Here is a 5,868-nt window from a genome sequence, read left to right on the forward strand (position 1 = left end):
TTCAAAATGCAAACAGATTTTTAAGTATTTATTATATTGGATTAAATGCAGTTTTTGAGTAAATAAGATTATGTATTGATACTTTATTTATAATTGATTAAATATGTTAATAAGTCAAAACTACTGATTATTTAAAGCTGGAAAGTTCTGAAGTAGCAGGATGTCTGCCTGTATATCAGGACACCAAGCAACAGGATAACTGTCTCTGAAGTAGCAGGATGACTGTCTGTCTAATTAATACAAAGGTATTAATTAGCTGTATAACTCTGAAGTAGCAGGATGACTGTCTGTCTAATTAATACAAAGGTATTAATTAGCTGTATAACTCTGAAGTAGCAGGATGACTGTCTGTCTAATTAATACAAAGGTATTAATTAGCTGTATAACTCTGAAGTAGCAGGATGACTGTCTGTCTAATTAATACAAAGGTATTAATTAGCTGTATAACTCTGAAGTAGCAGGATGACTGTCTAATTAATACAAAGGTATTAATTAGCTATATAACTCGGAAGTAGCTGGATGGCCGTCTGTCTAATTATCAGGACACCAAGCAACAGGATGACTGACTGTTTAATTAATACAATGTATTAATTAACTATGCACTTTGAAGGGGTAGAATATTTGCCTATGCAAACTAGCTAAAGTAGTAGAATGTCTGTAAATAGCTGTATTGGTCTTAATAAAGACTCGAACCCAAACCAGATAATGTTCTGTGTTAGGACTCTCAATATCAACTGACTAACTAAATAAATGTTCTCTTAAAAGTTCTCTTAAATGTGCTCTTAACTTTTACAGAGCAATAAAGAGTAAATGATGTTTCTACTTTTAAGCCAAAACTTAAAACTGAACTATACTACATTTTCCCCCTCCTGACGCCATCAAGGCTTCACTAATCTGAATCTACATCAGCAGCCATTACCGCATTATCTACAGCAGCAGCTACAGAACCCTCTTCAGCAGGCACTGAAGCCTGAACCTCCAACTCAGCACCAATATCTGGAACGTCTCCCTGAACCACCATCACCTCACTGGCAGCCACCGCCCCACTAGTACTCCCAGCCTGTTGCAGCTGCCAAGGTACAGCAGGTAGATCTTTACTTATTTTGCGCCTGATCTCGCTGAATATATTTGTCAAATGTCTCTGAACTTCTGCCTCTTTCTGTGACATGTCTAAATTAACCCCCTTCACACTGGCCCCATGACTTGTCAAAGCATTTTCCACCTGTTGAACTACTGCTTCCACCTTTAAAATACATGTCACCTCTACTCTCAAATTTTTATTTTTAGAACCCAAATTATCTAACCCAACAGCAGGACGCTTGGCCACACCTCTTCCTGACCCTCCTTCGCCCTCCTCCAGACCACTTTGACCGCTTGGCCACCTGTCCCATGCATCAAGATTCACTTCCAAACCGTCCTTGCCAATATCATCATTATTCTTCAGAAACTTCAGAAACTCATCATTAAATTCATACCTGGGCCGCCCATCCTTATGCTGTCTTCTACTGGGACCAGCCCTATCATCCATTCTGTACACCACCTGCCGCCCATCCTTATGCTGTCTTCTACTGGGACCAGCCCTACTGGGACCAGCCTTATCATCCTTTCTGTACACCACCCGCCGCCTGTTGGTCCTACCATCCTCCAACCTCTCTAAAGACCTCTCGTGTTCCTCTTGCAACCGACCAGAAACCAGCCGATGTCTCTCTCTTTCATCCATCTTTCCTGATAATTACAATTTCAATATTTTTTATATTTAAGACGACATTTAAAACAGATTACATTATACGAATCATCATATCAATTTTATGTCAGGGATGCCAAGGTACAAATCGAAAAATATCAAGAAAATTTCACACTCCAGCCGCGCCAATCACCACCATGACAAAATGCTGCCAGCTATCAGTCAACCATAATAAATGTACAAACCAATCCTTTCCACTTGATGATATATAGAAGTCAGCTGCAACAATAAAACACTATTCTCCTCCACTTTATGCATCCAGGACAAATTTCAGCTTGGCTGATGTAACCCACAAAAACACATCAGGAATATTTATTATTTTATTCAGGAATAAAATAATACAAATCCATCGAAAAAAATCTGAAAATGTCAATTTTTCCTCCTACTCCAATCCTAATGAAAAATGTGGAGAAATCGCCAACCAATTTTGGCCACCATGACTTCAGACGCCATATTTAAAATTAAAAATAATAAACAAGGTGATATTTGCAATTTCTACAGCCCAAAAATTACTGAAATGACACCTATCTTCTTGTGATCTGTTGTGAACCAGCCCAAAAACCGAACAATCAGAATCTCACAGTTCTGCCATTCCACTCTGTCATTAATACAGGTACATTTCAGCATCACATAAAAATGTAAAAGACAATTTCCCAAAACCAGACAAAATAAAAATGTTTACCTGATTTTGATGGTTTACCACTATAACTCGATATTATGATTTAATTGCTCACAATCTCAGTTCCAACTATCAACTGGACTTAACTTTTATTGTAGATCAACTTTCCAACTTACTAGCTTAATAAGCACATATTTGTTATTAAAATAATTAAACAATAATTTAATGAATCTCCATTATATAAACATATATATAAAACTTTTATATTTATTAATCTGCACATGTACCACAGGACCTCCTACTTGAGATTTAACCTCCTCTTTGTATCTCATTTAGCTACTGACCCACTCATTTTAATCGTCACCACTTTTTCAGGCAAAGATAGCAAATGGAAACAACTAATCCAATGGAAAATTGACCTCATCAACACTCGTTCCAGCTTTAGAAACAGGTACTACAGACTCAACAGCCATCATATATTTAAAGGGAGATATTTCATACACAGTCCCTTTAAAACAGAATTCAACGTTGACTTGAATGATACATAATATTTTTTTATGTTCAATCCCTTGAAGGAGGGGGTGATTCCCAAAAGGCGCTAAATCATACAAAGCATCCAAAAACTTTTTGACCAAAATAAAAGGCCCACCGTAGAAAGACTGTAACTTCTTGGACACGTCACTCTTAATGCTTCCTTCTGTACTCTGTGTTTGTTTTGAACCTCCAAATATAGTTTGGAATTTGTTAAAATTCTCTTAATTATATCCTCCATATGTTTCAGAAATTCCAAATACGACCAAAAAACGAATAACCTGTCCTCGAGCTCTTGGAGCAGTTAATCACCAATGTTGCCACAGGTAATTTTTTTTTTTTTTCCAAATATTTCATGATTTTTGTCTACTCTTAAAGCTGCGTACAAATTCGGATTCTTGAAAGGAACTAAAACGGTGTCCACCCCCAATCCTTTCATTACCCCCTTTTTGTAACTCTGTCAGATCTCAAAGCCCGAAATAAATTATAGGTAGGTACAAAATTCTCCAAAATAAACCATAGGTAGGTACAAAATTCTCCAAAATAAACCATAGGTAGGTACAAAATCCTCCAAAATAGACCATAGGTAGGTACAAATTTCTCCAAAATAAACCATAGATAGGTACAAAATTCTCCAAAATAGCCTTCACTGCTGTCTCAGTCTTAGCATCAACTAGCTGACACGTAAATATATACCTGGAAAATAAGCTAAGCAGATTATGATTAAAACAAACTTAACCGTTTGTAATAATTAGTGAATCCCAAAAATTTCTGTAACTCCTTTCCTGTCTTAGGCTTGCCCCAATCCTTAATCCGTTCCAAATATGAAGGATTCATCTTCAATCTGGCGGCACTAATAATATGCTCCAGATAGTGGCATTCTCTAGTCAGTAAACCACACTTATCCAGATTCCATTCCAGGTTGCCCTGTCTGAGAACCGGAAACAACGTCTGCAAATGTTCTACATGCTCCTCTGGACTAACCGAAAACACAATCAAATCATCCAGGTAACTGATACAGAAACCATACATCCCTAGTGAAATGGATAACACCTTGTCCATCAAAGCACAAAACAAGGATGGCGCGTTGCAAATTTTAATAATCTTCGGTTTCAATTCTGGATTTTCCTTAATCATCTGATTTTCCTCTAACTTCAATTGTTGAATAATAAACTGTACTCGCTCATGCATTTTCTGTCCTGACAACTTTTCTGGTTTCTTTAACACATTTTTTGTTTTCTTACAGGTGGAATCCAGATTGTCCATGACAAAACAGTGCCCCATCTTCACATTTTTAAGCAAGGTAATAGGTTTTATCGACGCATCAACTACGTTAACTCCTCCTTTATCCCTGACAGAGTAGGTTCAGCCACTACCTGTTATTGTAAACAAGACTTAATAGGAACAGATTCCCCATGAAATTCAAATTTATCCACTTTCAAACAAATATTAATTTTATTTTTCTTCAGGAAATCAGAACGGAGATTCACCAACTTGCCTGTTACCTCAGGTACATAAAATATTTCTGTAAACACAGCTTGGTTCCCACAAATCTAACTTTTAACTCAACATATCCAATAATATTAACTTTCTTTTAATCTACCGAATAGGCTGATAACTTAGCAGGACAGAAACCAATTTCATGTTTATCAAAAATTTCTCTAGATATTAAAGAATTAAAATTATTTCCTGTATCAACAATTCCTAATTCCTCCACTGTAATATCAGCTCCTGGTACAAAAACTCTAAATCCGCGCAAATAGACATTTTTCTTTCTTTATCTTCAAGACTTCACGATCCCTTTAAAGCCCTAGTAACTTCTGCCACCGTTCTGTCGGATTAAAATTTCAATGTCATGTTATAAATAATTAATGTATATATTTAATTAATTAACTTCAAATTTCAGATACAAAGCCATCAATCTACAACACAGCAGCCAGCCCTCCGCCATCCACCAGCCGCCATCATACTGATCGACATATTATGTCATGCACAGCCTGCAGAACACCAGCCCCTCGTGACTAGACACCAAACTCCTTGCAACACAGGTAAGTACCCCTCAAAGGTTTAATATTCATTAAAACTTTATTTAGATACCTACCAAATTTTATACACAATAGTACTAAATGTATTATATAATATATTGTTCCCATTAACAGTTACTAGCACCTCCACACATTGACTAACAAAAACAGAAACTTCTTCACAACATTGAAAGCCATTATCCGAATACAAAACAGCAAAAATTTTCAAATTTTACATAGCTTAAAAACTCAATTACACTAATATAACCTAGATATAATATATGTGAACAAAGAAACAATATATAAAATAAGGTTTATACATCGAATCAATCATCACACTACTACATAGGATATTGATAATTGAACCTAGCCATTTCAGCAATCATAGCCTCGTATTGTTTTTCATCTCTGCTTTTTTCAGAATCCACAGCCGGCCCCCTCTGATTGACTGATTTCTTCAGAAACTGCTCAGGTATCACCCGATTATTAGGCACTCCAGGCCCCTCTCCCTTTTCATTATTGACCGGAAAGAACTTAGCCTTGGTCTTACCTATGCGAGAATCAGGGGCAGGCGGCTTACCATCCCTCTTCTGCCAACAATCAGCCACTATATGTCCTTCTTTCCCGCAATACCAACAAATCATATTCTTAGCCTTCGAATTCCAAGCCCCAATCACATTCTCAACTTGATCCCAAGGGATATCATCCTTTCCCTCAATCCAAGCATTATTATCGCCAGTCCCGGTTCTGTCAGCCAAATTGGATACATGCACCTCACTAATCACAGGCCTAGATTTCACCTCCCTAGATTCTTCCAATTTCAACCCTTCCATAGCCTGAGAATAACATGACGTCACATTTTCAGGTGAAATGTGTCCAGAACGAGCCCAGCTGATGTAATGTTGACCTCTACGAATCAAATAAGTCAAGAATGAGCTATAATCCTCCAG

At 37.0% G+C, this 5,868-nt stretch overlaps 1 long non-coding RNA gene across 1 annotated transcript; it reads left to right on the forward strand.

Annotated features, from left to right (window-relative positions):
• Nucleotides 1-2,055: 2,055 nt before the first annotated feature.
• On the forward strand, nucleotides 2,056-5,868 carry LOC145314043 (uncharacterized). The gene is made up of 9 exons (XR_013877603.1): nucleotides 2,056-2,357; nucleotides 2,739-2,814; nucleotides 3,145-3,220; nucleotides 3,816-3,902; nucleotides 4,141-4,197; nucleotides 4,364-4,404; nucleotides 4,801-4,942; nucleotides 5,340-5,390; nucleotides 5,784-5,868. It is a non-coding gene; the product is annotated as an uncharacterized LOC145314043 (long non-coding RNA).

Source organism: Acartia tonsa, chromosome 3, assembly GCF_053477335.1.
Source record: "Acartia tonsa isolate MP-2025a chromosome 3, ASM5347733v1, whole genome shotgun sequence".
Lineage (NCBI taxonomy): Eukaryota > Metazoa > Arthropoda > Copepoda > Calanoida > Acartiidae > Acartia > Acartia tonsa.